Below are 22989 nucleotides of genomic sequence, written 5' to 3' on the forward strand. Positions count from 1 at the left end.
CAATTGTTCTTAATTCGGAACTGACACTATAATTTAGTGTTCTCCCACCCTGACCTCGCATCTCTCGCAGCCGATTAAGGTTGTGTTAGTTTATCCACGGTACCACACACTTTTTTAGGGTGCTGTATGTGTGGCCACCATTGATACCTCCTAGAGGTTGTGGCCACCACCAAAAAGGTGTAGGTAGCCGCCCCCTTTTTCCTCGGTCCTGAAGAATTGCCCTTTAATACATTATAAGGCAAGAAACATGTTGACCTTCTGATCCTTTTAAGCACATTTACACACACCTAATGGTGAGAGATGTGCGGATTATTTTGATTTTAACCAGGATGGTGACCAGTCTTTATTAAAATTGTTTTAAGTGGATCACCTACCCCTGTTTTAATACACCTTGCTTTCACTTCACATGCACCTACACCCACTACTTTAATTAACCTCGGTTCCCCCACACACCCTTTCCATCGGCTGTGGAAATAAAGATCTCCGACAGGAAGGCCCCATTGGGTGCCTGATCGGGCATTGCACCGCCGGCCCGATAAGGAGCAAAGACCCGGTGATGAAGCAAGACACCCGCTTGTTGGGTGTGTGAGGGTCTTCTTTCCCAAACAGGAGTAGTCTTCACTCCTGCTCATCATATCATCGTCACAGTATCACCCTGGTATCTTATGTTATTCTAACACACCTCGCGTTCACCTTAGGAACTGCATACCTCTTTGTTTTCACATTCAATTTCTTTTGCCAAATATTTACACTTACTTTTTCTCACTGTCATTCCTCAATATTTGAGAATTGGCTACTGCTTGTCTAACAATTTATTATGCTCTTCATGTTGTTTAGGATAAATTCAAATATCATCTAGAAAGGCCTGCACCCTCAGACCTCGGAATAGCGTATCCATCAGTTTTTTAAATACACTGGCTGCAGAAGCCAGACCACAAGGTAACCTCAAATATTTGTAGGCGCCTTGAAAATAAATAAAAAGTTAAAAATATATATATATATACTTGGAGGGGCCAAATGGAGTAATGAATGTAGTCAAATCTCTATATTCCTTTGCTGAAGCGACCTGATGATTTGCTGATTTGAGATCAAGAACCGAAACATATCTGGCCCCATTGACAGCTTCCAACAAACCTTGTATTCAGGGGAACGGGTGACAGTCCACCATGATATTCCTATTTAATGATCTCAAATCAGCGCAAGGGCGCAATTCTCAAAAAATACCCTCTTTACATAACATATTAAGGTGTTCTTTGAGTTGATGATGAACTCCAAGCGGTACCATGCTCCCTTTATGTTGGACAGAAGATGCCCACTTCCTAAGTCTGATCTAGTGTAGAAATCATTTCACATAACCAACTTTTGAAGTGAAAACAGCACTGTCTTTGTCAATCACATCTTCAACATTGGTTTGTACAACATCAGTATGATTCAATGACATGTCTCTCAAAGTAATTGGACAATCTGTCCCTGAACACAATATTATTCCCAATTTGCCCAAATGATGCCATCCAACTATATCTTTACCATTAATAGCCACACATATTTTAGTTTTTATGATTCAACCTTTAAATTCTAGACTATCCTCAAAATATCCCAGCATCTCAATGTCAAAATTTCCGAAAGTCTTGCGATTAATGCCTGTTTTCTTCAATACAACACTTTTCCATTTGTCTTTAAAAGTAACTTCTGACAAAATGGTGATTGGTGACCTCAAATCAGCCATTATCTCAATGGTCATATCTACGAATATGTATCAAACCTAACCGTGCTTTAAAACCAGTTCACTCTATAAATGTTAAAATCTGATTCAGAATCTAATAAAATAACTACCAAATTATCAAGAGCATAATCCACATTATGTGTGGCATTATACTAACATTACTATTAGGTTTGGTACTTCTGCAAACACTCTGGAAATGTCCAACTCTACTGCATTTTCTATTAGTGGCAGAACACCTCGGACTATTGCTAAGATGTGATTTTGAACCACACTTAAAACAACTTTAATTTTGTCTACCCTCATTTTCTGTGGTTTTTGTTTACTCTGGATGGAACACATGTGTATTAGTCTTCTCTTCACCCAAAGCTAAAACCTTGGCTGATAATATGGACCTCTCACTACTCCTGGTAATGTCCAATACTTCAGAAAGTTTTTTATTCTAATAAGCATTCTTGTATTTTGTTTGACTCACAGTTTAACACAAATTGATCTCTAATATAGATATCCACATTCTCACCAAATTCTCACAATTGACTGCCAAAACCCTTAAAGCAGCTAAATATTCTTTCACAGACTCTTCTCCATATTGGTTCCTCTTAAAAAACAACGACGTTCAATCATTACATTTAGTTCATCAGTGATTTGCTTCTCTAATCTTCATACTGCTTCTTTAAAAACATCCCATTAATCATCTCCAGCTTTGGGTGCTAGAATAGGTTGTAAACTACCAAACATTTCAATTGCAGCATTACCCAAAAAACTGAATAATAATGCCAGTTTTCTTTCCTCTGAAATTGCTCTGCCATCAATTGGGACTAAATATTTTTCAAATATCCTAAACCGTTTTTCCCACACCAGAGTAGGTTTACCTGGCGTTTGCAAAAATATTGTAGGTTGATTAAACATTGGCTGGCAGCCATAAACAACAGAATGTAACCCAATAAATAACACAGAATAATTAATATTACATGCAGAAATAACATATTAACTACTACTTGCTGTGGTGTGCCTGTCACCGAACGTTCAAGCACATATGCAAGATTGTGTGCCAGACACCGTTAAATCACCTCATTGACTATTGTTATCCAAACTTATATTGGGTGCCTATCACCGAAGCTATAGGCTCCTTCAATAAACAGTGTGTGCATCACTGACATCTTGAACTAGTGTCATAGTTGAAATTGGCTTACCCTGGATGGACGTATAACACAATAGCCTAGAGGCTCTGATGCCATTGTGCTGCAGTTGGTGACTTCTTAACAACTGGCTGGGACGTCCTAATGTTCCTGGAGATTCTGGTGTCTGTTTCCCACTGATCCCTTCAGTCGACTGGGTTCAGTACTTTTCTGGCAGTCAGTCACTTCTCCTGGAAAATTCTGTATAACTTCTTCCTCAGGCAGATACGTCTTCCTCCTCGCACTGGTCAATTTCCTTTTTTTTTTTTTCTTTTTTTTTTTTTTTGAAACCGTTTATTGCAATCTCAAATAGTTACAGGTACGGGCCTACAACCATCTGGCCGGCCGCTAGAGTGGCAGAAGCATATGACATATATACAGAAAAATCTCTTGGCGGTGCAAAAAGGTAAATCAGGAGATATCAGTAGTGCAGGCCACATAACTCCAAACCAACAATACGGTTTCCTTTTGTCGAAACACAACAACACAAAAAACCACACCCGCAAGGCAACCCGCAATCCCAAGTGACAGCACGCGCTCCTTAAGTGGGGGACCCCAACCAATCGCCAAACTCTGAAGAGGGGAATGAGAACAGATCAGGGACTGGGGAACCACGTGCCCGTGGCTGGGGGAGGGGGTCGGCTAGGGGGACGGAGCTGGTGAGGCAGCCGGCAGCAGTGGCGGCTCGCAAATACCCCCGCGATAGGCGTTCCAGGGGCCCCAGATTTTCACCCACGCCCCAGGCTTACCCCTCGCAACATACACCACCTCTTCGCGAAACATACACCAATCCATGTGTTCTTTCCAGGCCGACACCGCCGGGGCACTGGTCAATTTCAACAGCAGTTATTTATTTTTTTAAATGCTCTTTGTTTTTGATTTTTATAAGTGAACACATATCATGTTACATAATACAGTAGTCATTTCACATCAGTGTGCAAAGGCAGTATAATGTTCAGCCTTAGTATGTTTGCATCCTAGCACAATAAGCCTTTGTTATAACTTGTAAAAAGTTAATCATATATACTTACCCAACCATTCAAGACCACACTTTCCATGAGATATGTTTCCTGTCACAATCCTATATATGTATATTGCACTTTACTCATGGTATCGTTTAAGGAGAAAAAAACAATACCAAATAAATAACACCTTAAAGGCACCTCTGACCGGTCCAGGGCAGGGGCTGGCTGGAAATCCAACCCGTCCCCAAATTTATCCCTACAGAGAGCCCTCCGTATTGCTAATGACCAGCAAAACCGTATTCTACTGATCATCAGGTCGATTATCTATGGTGGTAGATCATCTGATTTAGCCTCTAAAGATCTTAGGAAGCCCTCCCAGCTAGCCACCTGCTAGGGTCCTGCCCTCCGTCCTCTGGCCTCTTGTAGAGTACTCAGCTCTGCCATGTCAATCTGGGTACATCTTTCAGCCAGAGTGTATGTGACGGAGCTATCCTCCCCTTCCAACCCCTAGCTATATTCTTTTGGCTAGTATGAATGCCAAATCTATAACGCAATCAGTGTGCTTCAATGTTTTTGAAGTGTTTTGTCATTCCCAACAAGCAGACCAAAGGTTCCGGAGGTATTATCTTGTTACCCACTTCCCCTGTCAACCGCACCAATGTAGCCCGTAGGTTTAAATCATTGGACAGTCACAGACCATTTGATAAAAAGTCTGCATTTGTGTGTTGGTACCTGGGACACAGATCCAATGCCCCTGGGAACATTCTGGCCTTTTTTGGGCGAAAGATGTCTGATGAATACCGTTTATTTTTGTAAACTTAAAGCGTTGATTTCTAGTAATGTTTTTTTGATACCACAGAACACTAATCAACCAGCTTCCGAAATCTCTTTACCCCTCGCATCTTCCCGTGGCACAGTTCTGTAGAGAATGCTGGAGACATGGCTGTGAGAAGGTGGGTTGGTATATGCTGTCCACTAGTTAAAGTGGGCACCTTCACACGACCCTTATGATGTATGAGATCAAAGATAACCTTATTGAAAGCTATCCTAGTGGTAGGTATGGAGAGCAGCCTTCAGGTTTAATCTTGAAGGAATGTAAAGCAGCTTGATTTACCAGAATACCACCTCCTAAAAGATTAAATAAAAGGAGAACCACACAGTGTTCATATATAAATATGTATTTATTATTATAACACTCTCTACTAGTCTCTACACGAGACTAGGGCATAAAGCACACAATACTAAATCGATAGAACATTCGTATATAGCAAAATACACAGCGGGCTCCAGGGGGAGACCGAACCATATTCCCAAACAAATGGTGTAACAACGACTTAACTAGACACAGTGCCTAGTGCATGTAGAATCGCTGGGAACCCAAAGGCACCACCCAGAGGAGTGACACCGGGAGCCCACGGAGGACGGGTGCAGTGAGGAAACACAGACACTTGCTCTGCACAACTCCATGGGAAAGTCGCGGTTGGAAATTTGCAAGTTAAGGACATTTCTAAGAGGACTTCGAGCAAACCCTTTGGAACTTAGGAGGTTCTAAGGTCAAACCACCCGTGAGGACCGAAGTACCCATGTTACCTATCCCAGAGGAGCCGGGTGCACAGGGGTTAATTGGTGTCGGAAACCTTCGTCGTTTTCAATGGAGAGCTGCAAAGAAGTCCTGCTGCCAGGAGGGCGAAGAATGTCCGGTGGAATCCAAGCCTGGATTCGAGGTGAGAAGAACCTGAAAGCAGAGGGCACAGAGTCTGGGTTACTTCAGGTGACCAGGGGCTTAGTAGTCGAATGCCCACCGATGTCAAGTGCTTCAGGAGTGAAGAAGGGTTGCTTGACTCTGCAGCCAAGGGGACCAGGAAATGTCGAGGACAACCAAAGTCTGGATGTGAGCCGTCCCACAAAGGATGTCGTGAGCTGAGGGGTCGATTTCCGTCTGGAGCACCACCAAGCCTTGGCAACTGCAACCCACGCGGTCAGAGGAAACCGGTTACGGTGAGGACCATCAAGGTCCAGGGGACTCTCCAAGCAATGGAGAGTCAGGGCACGCCTGAAGCAACCAGGTAAGCCCAAGAATTAGCAAGGTGACCCTCGCCAGGACCCACAGGTCAACGGACCAGGGATCGCGAGGAGACCTCAAGCAAGTTTGCAAAGTACCAGCCCACAGGACACTCGTGGAGTGGAGGCTGTAAATCTTCAGTTCAAATACTGCTCTGGGTTGGGACTGCACGGAGTCCAATGCACAAACTTGGAAAACATCACTAAGCATATGCAACTGCAAATGTATGCAGTGCCACAGGGGTTCAGGTTGCACGGTCCCCACAAGGGATACTGGTCTCAGAATCGCTGAGAGGGCCCAATACACTAAATCCTGTCTGGGAGGTGGTTACACCTCCCTGTGACATGATGCCTATTGTCATGCCTTCTTCTGCGGTAGCTTGGCTCAGCAGCAAGAGAGCAGAATCGTGTCTGTGGCTGGCAGCATCCATTTTGTGCTGCCCAGGTCGAGAAAGCTGGTACCGGGTATACCGGTGAACCACATATGTCCCTTCAGAAGGGTGGAATCAAAACTCCCACGCCAGTTACTGGTGTGGAGGTATGATTCCAAGGTGTTTGACACCAAACACGACATGTTTCTAAGCAGCCGTTTTAAAGTTAGCATTTACTGCGAGGTTATAATGCACTTAAACATATATGTCTGGCAGTATTACAGACAACCCCGGAGAATGGTCTCCGAAGGCTGCAGAGGGGCTCTGCTCATGCAGGGGCACCCTCTCACGTAAAACCCAGCACCCTGCCTTCGGGATTGTTAAGGCCTACCATAGGGGTGACTGATAGGTGTTCAAGTGTAGTGATTTAGATAGATATAGTGAACCTATATCTTAAATAAGTGGTGCAAGCACCAACTTACACAGTCTGTTGTAGCAGGCTGGTCGTGTTAATTTGGATGGCCTCTCAGGGGTGGCATAATACATGCTTCAGCGCATGGGAGGCCTCTGGGGTACCTATGCCCTGGGTACTTGGTGTACCATATACTAGGGACTGATAGGGGTACCCCAGAATCCAATCTGGAGTGTACTTAAGTACATGCATATCAATTTACAGGATAAAGCAGATAGACTGGGGTCCTGGATAGCAGTATCCCAGTCAGACTAGGCCAAAAACAGTGTGACATTAGCAAAAAGTGGGGGTAACCATAAGAAGCAGATACTACTTTCCTACACCCCCCCCCCCCCAACATAAGGACATTAAACTAACCTTGACCATTTGAGTCTTCATGTTCTAAGTGGAAATATCTGTAGAATCCATCTGCATTGGCATGGTTACTCCCAGGTCTATGTTCCACTGTATAGTCCATCCCCTGTAGAGAAATTGACCACCTCAAAAGTTTGGGGTTTTCACCCTTCATCTGTTTTAGCCATAAGAGGGGCTTATGGTCTGTCTGAACAATGAAGTGAGTGCCAAACAAGTATGGCCTCAACTTCTTCAGTGCCCAAACCACAGCCAAGGCTTCCCTCTCAATAGCTGACCAACGTTTTTCTCTGGGGGTCAGCCTTCTACTAATAAAAGCTACTGGCTAATCCTGACCCTCCTCATTCAGTTGTGATAACACAGCCCCTACCCCCAACTCAGATGCATCAGTTTGATCAATGAATTGTTTGGAATAGTCAGGACCTTGCAGAATGGGAGCAGTGCACATGGCCTGTTCCAGGTCATGAAATGCCTTTTGACAGCTAACTGTTCACTGAACTTTCTTAGGCATTCATTTGGAAGTTAGATCATTCAGAGGGGTCACTATAGATCTATAACCTTTGACAAACCTCCTGTAGTACCCCGTCAGGCCCAAGAAAGCTCTAACCTGAGTTTGGGTGGTTGGAGCAACCCAATCCATGATGGTTTGGATTTTGCTCTGCAATGGTTGAACCTGTCCTCCACCTACAAGGTGGCCTAGGAATGCAACCTTACTCTGCCCTATCTGGCACTTGGTGGCCATGATAGGCCTGCTTTCTGCAGGGCCTTCAAAACATTTCTCACGCGGACCAAGTCATCCTCCTGGGTGGAGCTAAGGACAGCAATATCATCTAGATAAGCTGCACTATAGGCTTCCAGACATGTGAGAACTTTATTCACCAGCCTTTGAAATGTGGCAGGTGTATTCTTCAAGCCAAAAGGCATCACCACAAATTGGTAGTGCCCACTAGGGGGTTGAAATTGCTGTTTTTGGTTTTGCATCCTCCGCTAATCTGATTCACCAGTAACCAGCTGTCAGGTCCAATGTACTTAAAAACTTGGCTGAGGTCAAAGTATCAATTAGTTAATTTGCCCTTGGAATTGGATGAGCATCAGGCCTAGTGACTTCATTGAGTCCCCTGTAGTCAACACAGAACCTCTACTCTCTCTTACCACCCTGGGTGTGAGGTTTTGGTACTAAGACTACTGGACTGGCCCAAGGGCTATCTGAGGGCTCAATCACCCCCAGTTCCAACATTTTCTGGACTTCAGTCCTGATGCAGTCCCTAACATGATCAGGTTGCCTGTAAAACTTATTTTTTAACAGGCAGGCTGTCACCTGTGTCCACCTCATGTGTACATCAAGTAGTCTGACTTAGAGTCAGTGAAAACATATGTCTGTTCTGATTGACGACTTTCCTTCAATCAGTCTGTTGCTGTTCAGTGAGGCTGCCTGCCAAGGCTACTCCATCAACTGAACCATCATCAGGGTTCTGTGAGAGATCAGATCAGGTAGTGGGTCACTCTCTTCCTCCTGTCCCTCATCAGTAGCCATGAGCAAGCCCATGTGTGCCCTTTCCACATATGGCTTGAGCCTGTTCACATGGAGCACCCTGTGGGGGCTCATGGGAGTTCCAAGGTCCACCAGGTAGGTAACCTCTCCCTTTTGCTCAAGAATGGTATGGGGCCCACTCCACTTGTCTTGGAGAGCTGCTGGGGCCACAGGCTCCAACACCCATACCTTCTGTCCTGGCTGGTATACAGTCAAAACAGCCTTTTGGTCATGCCAGGCCTTTTGCAATTCCTGGCAAGACTCAAGGTTTTTGGATGCCTTCTTCATGTACTCAGCCATCCGTGAGCAGAGACCAAGTACATAGTCCACTATGTCCTGTTTAGGTGATTTGAGAGGTAACTAACATCCCTCCTTAACCAAACATAAGGGACCCCTAACTGGATGTCCAAACAGAAGTTCAAAAGGGCTGTAATCAATCCCCTTCTGAGGGACCTCTCTGTAGGCAAAGAGAAGGCAGGGCAAAAGGATGTCCCATCGATGCATAAGCTTTTCAGGGAGACCTTTTATCATGCCCCTTTAGGGTTTTGTTGAATCTCTCAACTATCCCATTGCATTGTGGGTGATAGGGTGTGGTGAATTTGTAATTCACTCCACACTCCTTCCACATAGCAGTCAGGTAACCAGACATAAAGTTTGCATCTCTGTCTGATACTACCTCCTTAGGGAAACCCACTCTGGAAAATACTCCCAGGAGAGCCCTAGCCACAGCAGAAGCTGTGGTAGTCCTAAGGGGAATTGCCTCTGGATACCTATTGGCATTGTCCACCACCACTAGTATGAATCTGTGCCCAGATGCAGTTGGAGGATCCATGGGACGAACAATGTCAATCCCAACCCTCTCAAAGCGAACCCCCACCACAGGTAGTGGTATCAGGGGGGCCTTTGTAGTACTACCTGCCTTAATACAGGCTTGGCAAGTGATACAGGAGCGACAAAATTCCTTTGTGTCTCCCTTCCGCCCTCCCCATTTTGCAATTTTTGTCGGTGTATAGTATAAATCAAACATTGCCATGTAACTTTGAGTACGTAAACTACCTGAAACGAGAACATAATTAGCTAATTCTAACGCAGGCCTTAGATCCAGACCTAGCTTACACAATTTCCCCGCCCACTTGACATTTTGTGAGTCCAGATCATCCGGAAGGCCTAATAAAAGATATTGATAGAAAGTACCTATTTTAGCCCTCCTTTGAGTCAGTTCGATTAAGATTAACTTATCAAATATTGCGGGGGTATTGTGATAATATTTACCGACAAAACTTCTAATTTGGAGGTATTTAAAAAAATCTTGTGTTTGTATATGAAATTTTTCCTTTAAAAAAGAAAAAGAGGATATGTGCCCGCCTGAGCAAAGGTCACCTATAACTTTCAAACCCAAACTCTGCCATTTGAAAGTAACTTGATCCTGAAAGATAGGAGGTAAAACACCTACAGCATTGAAGGGTGTATAGATATTACCTTTTGGGATAGTATATTTCTGGTGAATTTTCTGCCAAACCGTAAATATAGTCCCAATGACTTTGAACCTAACTTTTTTAAAGTAGCTAGGTTCGAGTACCCGCATTAATATACCTTTAGCCGCCTCCCCCAAGGATATCTCATAAATAGATGGCCTGTTACAGAGCGGGACATCCGCCCTGTCACCCAGCAGCAGCGGCCCAAAATGTTGCAGCATGGCTGACCAATAATAGAGTAGAAGATTGGGGACCGCCCAGCCCCCACGATCCCTAGGAAGACAAATCCACTTGGCAGCTCTGCGTGATCGGCGATATCCCCAGAGAAACCTTAAACAAATCCTCTCGGCCTTGGGCAAGGTTACTTGCGAAAGCTCCAAAGGGATGGTCCTAAACAAGTACAGAAACTTTGGAAGAACCAACATTTTCAATACATTGCAACGTCCGTAAAGTGACAGATGCAGATGATCCAATCTCTGCAATTTGGTGTTGACAGAGTCAACCACTGGGAGAAGATTTAAGTCTGGAATTTTACCTACTACCGCCGTAATTTTGACCCCCAAGTACACTGCTTCTGTGACTACAGGAACTTTAGAGGGGGGCATAGCCGCTGACTGAATGACCTGCGTTTTAATTATATTTAGCTTATATCCGGATAATAAACCATATTGTAGAGCAAGTGTCTCTAATGCTACAAAAGCGGATCCGACATCACTAGTTAAAACCACGATATCGTCCGCATAGGCCAACGTCTTGTATTCTACTCCCCTAATACTAACCAGTGATATATCTGTGCTCTCTTCAATTTTACTAAGGAAGGGTTCAATATAGAGAGCAAAGAGCAAGGGGGAGCAGGGTCATCCTTGTCTGGTCCCCCTGCTGATGTTAAAGCGCCCTGACTCCTGCCCTGAGATCCGGATTGTTGCCACTGGGGAGATATATCATGACTGAATGGCCTGGATAAAATCTAAATTAAAGCCCTTCCAGCGGAGCACTGCCCATAAAAACCCCCAAGAGACCCTGTCGAACGCCTTCCCGGCGTCCAACAGGATCACACCGAGGGGAGACCCCGTATGAGCCCAGTCCAGTAGGGCGATGACCCGACGAACGTGATCAGCAGTGTCCCTACCCGGGATAAACCCGTGCTGGCGCAAAGAGTCCAGCGGAACAATTACCTGTGCAAGTCTAGGAGATAATATTTTTGAGTATATTTTACTATCAGTGTTTATGAGTGAAATTGGTCGATAAGATGCGGGGTTTAACTTGTCTTTTTTTTTTTTAACAATATAATCGTAGTTTGGCGCCAAGAATCTGGTATGGCACCACACTGTGCTGCCCTGAAAACTAACAGCATATTGTGACCAATTACTGATAAAAACTCCTTATAGAATTCCAAAGGGATGGCGTCTGGGCCTGCGGCCTTCCCATTGGCCAGGGATTTAATTGCCCGCTCCACCTCTTCCAAAGTAATTGGAGCAGAGAGTACCTCATTCTGCCCTGATGTAATTTGCAACGTATTGATTTTCTGGAGAAAACCATCAACCAAGGTTTTGCTCTGGAGTCTAACCCTCTCCTCCTCATACAACAAAGAAAAAGAATTCTTAAAGACATCAATAACCCCGTCCGGCGTGTCTTGAATGGAGCCGAGCTGATCCTGAACTATATCGATCCGATTTGCCATGCATTTCTGTTGCAATCTCTTGGCAAGGACTTTACCCGAATTTTCGCCGAACTCATACATCATAGTGCGGTACTGCACATACTTTGCGGCTAAATCTTGACCGAAGTATTCTAGCAGCTTAGATTTGGTTATAGCCGCCGCCTGCTGACTCTGATCAACATTGTGGTCATACTGAATATTACGTGTTACTTCTACCTCAGCCACCCGAAGCTCGTCGAAGCGACCCTTAATCTGTGCCTGAATAGTCTTCCATCGATGGGCTGAGAAACTTTTGGTCTCGCCACGGAGTGCTGCCTTGAATGTATCCCAAACAATGCAGTCGGATGCCGTTCCCCTGTTGATGATTAAAAATTCTGTTATCCAATTTTTCATGTGTCCTCGATATAATTGATCTAGAAGTAACTTTCTTTCGAAAGTCCATGATCTAGGAACTTTACCCAATCTCCGCCAGGGGGATTCCACTATCAATGAGTTATGGTCCGATAACGTTCTTGGAGATACTACAATAGAGGCTGCCCCTGCCATCTGATCAGAAATGAAAAAATAGTCCAGCCGGACCATTTTATTGTGAGGGGCGGAGTAAAATGTATCGCCATCATTATCTTTATGATGTCGATACCAGAGATCCATCAGCTCATGTTCTAAAACTAAAGTCTGGAGAGCCTTAAACACATGAGGTTTCCAACCGGACTAGTTTTGATCGCTTGTCAAATTAAAATTACTTGTCAGATTAATGTTTAAGTCCCCACACAAAAACATAGGATGTGGCCATGCTGCTAGTTCTAGATTTAGACATGTTATAATTTCTGGGTCATCTAAATTTGACCCATATATAGTACAGACAGATAGGGGCCTATCATCAATTACAATTTCCACTATAGCCCACCTGCCTGCGGTATCCTCTCTAGCTCTCTTGCAGGATCCTACCCCTCGCTTTAACATTATGGCAACCCCTCTAATCATTGATGTCTGCCGAGAGCAGGCGATAAGATCATAACCAGGAATTTTCAAACACTCTCGTTTTCCCCACGGTATATGTGTCTCCTGAAGACATAAGACCTCAACCTGCATAGTTTGAACAATTTTAGAGAGCAAGGCCCGTTTTTTCCATCATTCAAACCACAGATGTTCCATGAGCTTAAGCGTAATCTACCCTGCGCCATTCAAAGATAACATACCTCCTGATCTCCACTCAAACCATAAATTCTTTTTAATAATAAAGTCTGACATAGAACCACATCTATTACCACTAATACCACGACCAAAAGTTAGACAGAAAATCTTACTCACCCCCCAAAAACCCCCAGCCCCCAACCCAATGCTAACTCCACCCTGCACCACCCCATCTCCCTCAACCACCCCCAACCCTTCACCCCCCTTTTGAGGCATCAGGACCGAGGTCCTAGTGATGGAATAGATTGGTCCCTCCCACACTCCCCTAGATCCTACCTCCCATTTAACCGAAAATTGAGGAACTGAGCCGGGCATAGCCAAGACCAAGCCATATAGACAACAAAGAGGATTAACTCCGCTCAGTCCCCCTCAAAACATACCCCCTCCCCCAGAATGCAAATCCAAAAACAAACATTATTGACTAAATTGAATTCAAAACTCCTTCCCCTGGATTTCCGAAACAAAAAACCTAGTCTGGCCCTGATAAATTACTTTCAATTTAGATGGATAGAGCAGGAAGGATTGAGCTCCCTTTGCTTGAAATGGAGCTATTAGCTGACGGAGCTGCCACCTCCGCTCAACAGTTGCTGGACAAAAGTCCGGTCTAACAAAAAATGAGCAATCCTTCCCCACCCTCTTCTTGTCCGGTCTAGCTAGATCGTAAACCTTCTCTCTAGCCAGAAAGTTATTTAGACAGATTAAGATTGCACGCGGCCTATCGCCAGCCAGGCCAGCATTCTGCTTTTGCTTCTGCTTAAAGGGGAAACGATGAGCGCGTTGAATTTCAAGTTGCCAATTCCACTGTGTAACCTCCGGGAAGGCTTCAGAGAATAGATCCACCACAAACTGTCTAATGTCTGAGCCTTCCCTTCCTTCCGGGATTCCCAAAATCCTTAAGTTATTTCTCCTGGCCCTATTTTCCATGTCAGTCAGTTTCCAGAGCATGTCCTCCCGTTGTACTTTAACTGTATCCGCAAGTTCCTTCTGAGTAGCCATCGCATCCTCAAGACTGGAAATCCGCTCCTCAGCCTCTACAATCCTCACAGCAATATCTGAACACGTTTTTGCTACTCTTCTAATCGAGTTTTGCATCCTACGGCACGCCCCCTGTGTACGGGCACTCTCGAGTCGGGTCTCCTCACGGTGTGCCATGATAATTTGGTAGATGACTGACAAAGTTATTTCACCAGGCGGCACCTGTGGACAGGGGGCTGCGTCAGCTCCAGACACAGAGCTATCATTGCCAACTAAGCCAGGCTGTGCAGAAAAGGAGTAGTCCCACATCATAGAACCAAGAGACCCTGGATCCTTACTTGAAACCAGATTACCTTTCATAGCTTTACGAATCGTGTGGGGATCATGCAATGAAATCTCATCTTTAGATACTTCCATTGAGCGCCAATCTGCAGGATCGCTATCATCATCTGTCCATTCCTTGTCTGGGCCTTCATCTTCTGAGGATCCGGTGTGGTCTGACATTGAAAAAAATGTATCTCCCCCCCTCAGGTTCCTTTATGTCACCATTAGAACCAAAAAGGGGGTTTAAACGCACCCCTTGAACATCTAGACTTTGACCCTTAGGGCACTGACTAAGCGACTCGGGTTTTTGTGAATACAGTTCCTATAATGCTCCTCACAGGGGGAAGAATGCCTGGTTCGGGATGATTGTTACCTCCATTAACAACTTCAAGAGGTTTTTTGCCCCCCCAGCAAACAAAGCATCGTTATCAGGACCATTGAGATTCAATATGTTAAGCTGGATATGTTCCTGAGATCCGGAGCTAGTCTTCACCAAGGGGGGAGTCACAGCACTGCTATCCTCAACGAGAATGGAAACCAGTGGCTTAGCAGTAGGAGCTGCCTCTTTCAACTTCAAGCTCGCATCCTTAGACATTTTTGATGACATTGGCAGCTCCCGTTCATTGCCCCCCCCCCCCCCCCCCACCTACCGGTGTCTTCGCTTTCCCTGTTTGTAGCTTGATCAAAGCAGGCAGGGTTTGCTTCCCCTTACCGCCCCCCGCGAGGTCTGGTTCCGTGGCGCCTGCATCTCCAGCTGCTGATTCATCGCCATCGCGAGCAGCAATTCCAACACGCAGCTCCTTCGTTCCATTAATCACTCTGCCGGGACTAATCGGTCGCGTACTCCGGGCCCGTGCCTTCACGGTTGCGTTTCTTGCTGCTGCTTTCGGGGCCATAATAACATAGGAGCAATGAGGCAGACGCCAATGCTGAAGACTGAAACAGATCGGTGCTGATCCAAGCCTGAGCCACAATATTTTACCGGTGAGTCTTTTGTAAAGCTGTGCGAGTCGTCTCAGCATGGCATAGCTTTAGTTAGCCCCAATGAACATCCGAGCTGGTGGGGCGTCTAGTTTGGGAGGAATTACCTAGGGAAGCTCACGGCACCAACCTACACAGCCGGGTGACCGGCCGCCATCTTTGCCTCCGACTGTTGCGCCAGGTGTGGTCTCCAAGCGGCCGATTCAATCCACATGTTTTATTCATGTCCAAATCTGAGGGATTTTCTCCGTGACATTGAGGTTTTTATAAATAAGGTGCTGGATTTGCCGGTTGTGATAACCCCAGAGCTGGTTATAATGGGATGTGAGTCTATCGATACTGTCGGAAGACCCAGACATATGGTTGCCTTCCTATTTATAGTGACGGCAATGATTCGGTTATGCATTACATCCCAGTGGTTAAGTGTGGAAGCTCCTACATTTCTGAACTGGAGAGTTAGGATGTTAGCTTTGTATAATTTGGAATCCTCAGTGTATCTACTAAGGGGCAGAAGAAGGAGTGAGTTGGCTTCTAAGATATAGGCCCCTTTTGAGGAATGGTTTAAGAGCTGAGAAATCTCTATATGTTATTAATGAGTCTTGTTTTGTTTTTTTCCTTCTTTTTTTTTTCTCCTGTGTTTTTTCTTCTCGTCACTTCATTTCTCTACTCAAGCTGTATATGTATGTATGTAAGTATGTTTATTCTGATGCCATGACTTGTCTTGTAGTTCTATGATAAATATAGAAAATAAAGTTAAAAAAAAAAACTCCTTTGTGTCTTCTGACCTGTGAGGCCAGTGAAAATGAGGGACAAGTCTGTCTCGGGTCTTATTTTGGCTTACGTGTCCTGCTAATAGGATATAATGTGCCAGTGTTAATAGGAAGCCTCTAACCTTCAGAGGTATAACCAACCTCCTGACAGCACCAGGCTTGGGGTCTCTACCCTCTGAATACAGAAGTCCATCCTCCCAGTAGATCCTGTGGGATCCACTGGCACTCCCAGCAGTAGCTTGCTGTCTGAGGGGTTCAAGAGAGGGGCAGCTCAGCTGCTCCTGGCTCAGATCTGCCCTGGAAGGGCCCCCTGTCCCCAATAACTCAACCTGATCAGGTTCCAGTTACTCTGAGACAGTTCCTTCACAGGGACTGAGATCATCTCCCTCAAGTGACAGATCCTCACTCTGCGGCAGGGGGGAAGACCCTGCCTTACCCCTTCTGCTCCTTCTCTTGGAAGGCATCTGGTCCATTTTTTCAGGATCTAGAGCATTCAACAGGGAGGTCTAAGCTAACCGCAACTTTCTTAGGGCCAGTTACCCCTTCCCAGGTGAAATTCACAACTGCCAAGGAATGGTCTGTCCTGACATTGCTTGCATTGGTCACTTGGTACATCTCACCAAGTATGATCTGTTTAGGGTCCACAAGATCTTTTGTCACCATTGTGACACTTGCACGTGTGTCCCTGTATGCCATGGCCTCCTTACCATTGATCAAAGGCTGTTGTCTGTACTTGCCCAGATTACTGGGACTTACAAATAAGGAGGCAATATCCATGCCTCCATCACAGACTAAAACAGACTAAAATCTTTTGTCACCATTGTGACACTTGCACGTGTGTCCCTGTATGCCATGGCCTCCTTACCATTGATCAAAGGCTGTTGTCTGTACTTGCCCAGATTACTGGGACTTACAAATAAGGAGGCAATATCCATGCCTCCATCACAGACTAAAACAGCCTGAGTTGGAATTCTGACTAGGCCAGAATCAATCTCAGATCCCAATGTTAACCCTACTATACCCTTGCTCTGTACACCACCACTTGGAAGTGAGCTAGGGGGAACAGTTGCCTTCGGGTCAGTGATAGCTGGAGTAGATTCCTTGGCCCTTGGACAATTGGCACCTTTTGTCCAATGTGTCTTCTCTCTACAGATATGACACCAAGGTTTCTTTTTGCCTTTTCCTTTGTTAGACTGTGACTCCCCCCCCGCCCCCCCCCCCCCCCCCCCCCCCCCAGATGCAGGTTTTTGGGGCCCTTGTGAAGACTTCTAGTCTTTACCCTTCTCCCCACCCTTATCTGAGGTTTTAGCATCTTGCTTCCTTTGGTCACCACCTTGATTCTGAGTTTTCTGCTTCACCCTGGTTCTGACTCATTTGTCTGCCTTCTTTCCCAATTCTTGGGGAGAGGTCAGATCAGAATCAACCAAGTACTGATGCAACAACTGATTTTGCAATTATTAAGAATCTGCTCCCTCATAATTAAATTGTGCAATCCTTTAAAATCCCACACCTTACTGCCAAGTAACCAGCCTTCCAGAGCCTTAGTAGCACAATCTACAATGTCAACTCAGTCCTGAGTCTGTGCCTTCTGGGTGTCTCTGAACTTAATCCTGTACTGGTCAGTGGTTGAGCCAAACCCATCAATGAGAGCACTCTTCAAGACTGAGTAACTGTCAGCATCCTCTTCTCTAACAGTGAGTAGCTTATCTCTACCTTAGTCAGCAAAGGGGAGCCACAAGATAGCTGCCCACTGTTCTTGAGGGACCCTCTGTACCTTACAGGCCCTTTCTAGTGCAGTTATCCATGTGTGGATGCCATCCCCACTCTAGATAGGGAGGGACTATCGTGTTCAGGTCCTATGATCATGAGAATATTCTCTAGCTCTAGGGACACTGTTGCTGCCACCATGGGACTCTAGTCCCAATCTTATTGTTGCTCCTTGGAGCTCTAGGGATTCCCTATCTAGGGCCAATTGCTCTTTCTTGAGCCTGAGTTTGACTCTCTCAAGCTCCAGAAATTGGCACTGCTTATCATAAGAGCATTCCCTCTTGTTTGATATGGAAATCCCTACAGAAGTACTTGAGTGATTAGATTCTGCAGAGGGAGTTCTGGATCTTCTATGTAAACTCGGTACTCTTCTTGGTGGAGTAAAGAGAGGGCCACTGGGCCTTCTCCCTCACCTGAAGGAAGATCTAAGTTGCCCGGGTTAGAATCATTTTGATTCTTCTGGTCAGGGTTTGATTCTAGGTAAAAACAGTTTTCGCTTTCTGGCCTTTCCTCATTTCCTGCCTTACCCACTCTATCTACCTCATCAGACCCTGGGGTCTTTCTAAGGTCATCTAAGAGCAAAATCTCGATGATACGTTGGGTGTTTGCTGTTCTTCCTGTCCTCAGCTTCCTAGATGCACACATGGCTCTCAATTCTGGAAAGGAGATGCCATTGTATTTAGTTGGCAGAGAGCCACTGGCTTCTCCTCTAGAAGACATACTAATGTTATGTGGTGTAGGCACCTACCTTTAACCTAGAGGAGACTAAACTGTCTTGAGTTGGAGAAAGGGTGTGCTAGATCCTTGGCTTGCCCAACTCCAAGTTCAGTAGAACTTACTTTATTCTAATCTTGATTGTATTATATGTAACTTTTACTTAGTGGTTTTCAGTTAATCATTCAATGAGATTTATCTGGTAAAACAATAGAAAGCTTGAATCCCAACCGCTGCACACCAATGTGAGAAGGTGGGTTGGTATATGCTGTCCACTAGTTAAAGTGGGCACCTTGTACCAGGCCACACAACCCTTATGATGTATGAGGTCAAAGATAACCTTATTGAAAGCTTTCCTAGTGGTAGCTATGGAGAGCAGCCTTCAAGCTTAATCTTGAAGGAATGTAAAGCAGCTTGTTTTACCAGAATATCACCTCCTAAATGATTAAATGAAAGGAAAACCACACTGTTTATGTAAAAATATGTATTTATTAATATAACACTCTCTACTAGTCTCTACACGAGACTAGGGCATAAAGCACACAATACTAAATTGATAGAACATTCGTAAATAGCATAATACACAGCGGGCTCCAGGGGGAGACCGAACCATATACTAAAAAAATGGTATAACAACAAAGACTTAACAAGACACAGTGCCTAGTGTACGTAGAATCGCTGGGACCCCAAGAACCACCCAGAGGAGTGAAACAGGGAGCCCACGGAGGACGGGTGCAGTGAGGAAACACAGACGTGTGTTCCGTACAACTCTATGGGAAAGTCGCGGTTGGAAATTTACAAGTTAAGGACACTTCTAAGAGGACTTCGAGCAAACCCTATGGAACTTAAGAGGTTCTAAGGCCAACCCACCCGTGAGTACCGAAGTACCCGTGTTACCTATCCCAGAGGAGCCGGGTGCATAGGGGTTAATTGATGTCGGAAACCTTTGTCGTTTTCAATGGAGAGCTGCAAAGAAGTCCTGCTGCCAGGAGGGCGAAGAACGTCCGGTGGAATCCAAGCATGGATTCGAGGTGAGAAGAACCTGAAAGCAGAGGGGACAGAGTCTGGGTCACTTCAGGTGACAAGGGGCTTGGTAGTCGAATGCCCACCGATGTCAAGTGCTTCAGGAGTGAAGAAGGGTTGCTTGACTCTGTAGCCACGGGGAGCAAGAGAAGTCGAGGACGACCAAAGTCCGGAGGTGAGCTCTCCCACGAAGGATGTCAAGAGCTGAGGGCTCGATGTCCGGCTGGAGCACCAACAAGCCTTGGTAACTGCAATCCACGCGGTCAGAGGAAACCGGTTACGGTGAGGACCAGCAAGGTCCAGGGGACTCTCCAAGCAATGGAAAGTCAGGGCATGTCTGGAGCAACCAGGTAAGCCCAAGAATTAGCAAGTTGACCCTCGCCAGGACCCACAGGCCAACGGACCAGGGATCGCGAGGAGACCTCAAGCAAGTTTGCAAAGTACCAGCCCACAGGACACTCATGGAGTGGAGGCCGGAAATCTTCGGTGCAAATATTGCTCGGGATCGCGACTACACGGAGTCCAATGCACAAGCTCGGGAATCGTCACTAAGGATATGCAACTGCAAATGTACTGCAAATGTACACGGTGCACAGGGGTTTGGGTTGTGCGGTCCCCACGAGGGATACTGCTCTCAGAATCGCTGAGAGGGCAGATCGACCTCAGGGACCTTCGGAAACCCACCTCCTGTGTTGCTGAAATCTTCGGAGTCCTCAGGAGCTTGGGAGAAGCAAACCTGTCAGATGCGTTTAGGTGCCTGCTTTTGCAGGAGAGTAACTCCTTTACTCCAAGGGAGATTCTTCAGTCGTCCAGCGTCGTGCAGGCAGTCGAAGTACTTGGTTTCTTCTTAGCAGAATCTTGTCCAGGTAAAATCTAAAGTCCTGTAGCCAGGTAACCCACTTTATACCCATGGGAAGGGGTTGGAAAGATTCTGTAGACCTTCCTAGGGGAGGGGCAGGACAGAGGGGTGGCTACACCCATGTCCTTTTTCCAGTTGTGAACCAGAGCAGGAGCAAATGGCTCCTAGAACTGTTTGAGCTAGACTATGCACAGAGACCCCAAATGTGCCCCCAGAGCAGACTTTCTGGCACTCTAAGAGTACATCCACCTAGCCCCTATACACTAAATCCTGTGTAGGAGGTGGTTACACCTCCCTGTGACAGGATGCCTATTGTCATGCCTTCCTCTGCGCAAGCTTGGCTCAGCAGCAGGAGAGCAGAATCGTGTCTGTGGCTGGCATCATCCTTTTTGTGCTGCCCAGGTCGAGAAAGCTGGTACCGGGTATACCGGTGACCCACATATGTCCCTTCAGAAAGGTGGAATCACAACTCCCACACCAGTTACTGGTGTGAAGATATGATTCCAAGGTGTTTGACACCAAACACGACATGTTTCTAAGCAGCTGTTTTAAAGTTAGCATTTACCGCAAGGTTATAATGCACTTAAGCATATATGTCTGGCTGCATCACAGACAACCCTGGAGTATTTTCTCCGAAGACTGCAGAGGGGCTCTGCTCATGCAGGGGCCCCCTCTCACGAAAAACCCAGCACCCTGCCTTCAGGATTGTTAAGGCCCGCCATAGGGGTGACTGATAGGTGTTTAAGTGTAGTGATTTAGATAGATATAGTGAACCTATATTTTAAGTAAATGGTGCAAGCACCAGCTTACACAGTCTGCTGTAGCAGACTGGTCGTGTCAATTTGGATGGCCTCTTAGGGGTGGCATAATAGATGCTTCAGCCCATGGAAGGCCTCTGGGGTACCTATGCCCTGGGTACATGGTGTACCATATACTAGGGACTGATAAGGGTACCCCAGAATCCAATCTGGAGTGTACCTAAGGTACATGCATATCAATTTACAGGAGAAAGCAGATAGACTGGGGTCCTGGATAGCAGGATCCCAGTCAGACTAGGCCAAAGACAGTGTGACATCAGCAAAAAGTGGGGGTAACCATAAGAAGCAGATACTACTTTCCTACAATGGCTCTATATTATAGGGTTATTACATGCCTACAAGCCCCCAATGTGAATACACTAGTGAGCAATTCATACTTTTCTGCTTCTGTGGCTTCTGCCCCACACATGCACCTGGCTGCACTTGAAGACCATGTACGCCATGAAATGTGCGGCCAGGCCTGTTTCTACCCTCAAATTCTCAAAGGGGGCAGTCCGTTCCCTTGATTGATATAGGTCACCCCCATTTCTCACCCCTACCTGGTTCCATGGCATCATTTGATATACACGAGTCAGTGGTTCAAAGTCTGGCAAGCACCAAAGAGATAGTATCCACATATTTATGGCAACAGATCTTGGCGGTCCTAGCTGCCCTAATGCGCCCTTTCATACCCTTTCATGTCCCTAGTAGCATCCCCACTCTCGCTTGTCTCTCTGAAACAGTGCAAACATCCAGGAATTTTTGATTGGTTGTCATCCCCATCCACTTTATTGGCCACAGCAACTGCAGCACAACAGTAAGCCTTCATGTTTGGTAAACCCATGCTGCCCTCCTCTAGAGATCTCATCATCTTTGCTTAGGCCAGTTTCTTCCTTTTGGTTGCCCAGATAAGATCCTTTAGCAAGCTATTTAAGTCGGAGATAAATTGCTTCTTGAAGATTACAGGGAGTGCCACAAAGAGATATATTCATTGTGGTATAATTATGATTTATGAATGGCTACAAATCACATCAGTAAAAGGGGCAGATGAGTCCAGAATGGGATCGAACCCCAGATTCCAGTGATAGCTGTACCCATTTTTCCAACAATCAGGTAATCACCCTTGTGTTATACCTGTGCCCCTAGATACCAAAAAGAGTCAGGCTCCCATCTGAGAAGAGGCGAAATTCTATTCTGCAACGTTGCCAGCCTGTGTAACCGGGAACATGCAGGACTTATCCCAGTAGACCCGTAAACCCAACTGCCTGCCAAACCCATCCAGTGCTCCCTAACACCCAATAAGCTCTGATTCTGTAAACAAGAGCCTTGTCGGCTTAGAGGGAGACCATGTGAAGTCCTGTTTTCTGTTGGATCCCTCACGCAGGAGCCTGCTCCCTTAAAGCACTCACCAAATGATCCATCAACTGGGCGATCCAAAGCGGGGACAGCGGACAGCCCTGACAAGTACCCCTCCGCACAGTCCAGGATTGTAAGTACATACTTATCATTCGCACTTTGAGCTTTGTATGGCCATACAGAGTTTTGTCCGCATAATGATCTCTTTAGCTAGTCCCATCTTTCCAAGCAACGTAAACAAGAATGGCCCTCCAAGGGTGTCGAACGCCTCAATATCAAGAGAGGCAATCAACGCCTGCGGTGCCACTTAAGGGGCCCTGTCTAGCATCATGAATAACCGCCTCAAATTAAGACGGGTGTTCCTTCCTTGGATAAAGCCGTTCGGGTCTGAATGGACCAGCTTTCCAATATATAGCAACAAACTCCTTGCTAGCAATTTGGCAAA

At 45.8% G+C, this 22989-nt stretch overlaps 1 protein-coding gene across 2 annotated transcripts in view; it reads left to right on the forward strand.

The window, feature by feature from the left end:
* LOC146805219 (pyruvate dehydrogenase (acetyl-transferring) kinase isozyme 3, mitochondrial) overlaps positions 1-22989 on the forward strand; it is a 1482095-nt gene that overhangs the window by 728221 nt on the left and 730885 nt on the right. The window lies entirely within an intron of this gene.

This window comes from Triturus cristatus, chromosome 8, assembly GCF_964204655.1.
Source record: "Triturus cristatus chromosome 8, aTriCri1.1, whole genome shotgun sequence".
NCBI lineage: Eukaryota > Metazoa > Chordata > Amphibia > Caudata > Salamandridae > Triturus > Triturus cristatus.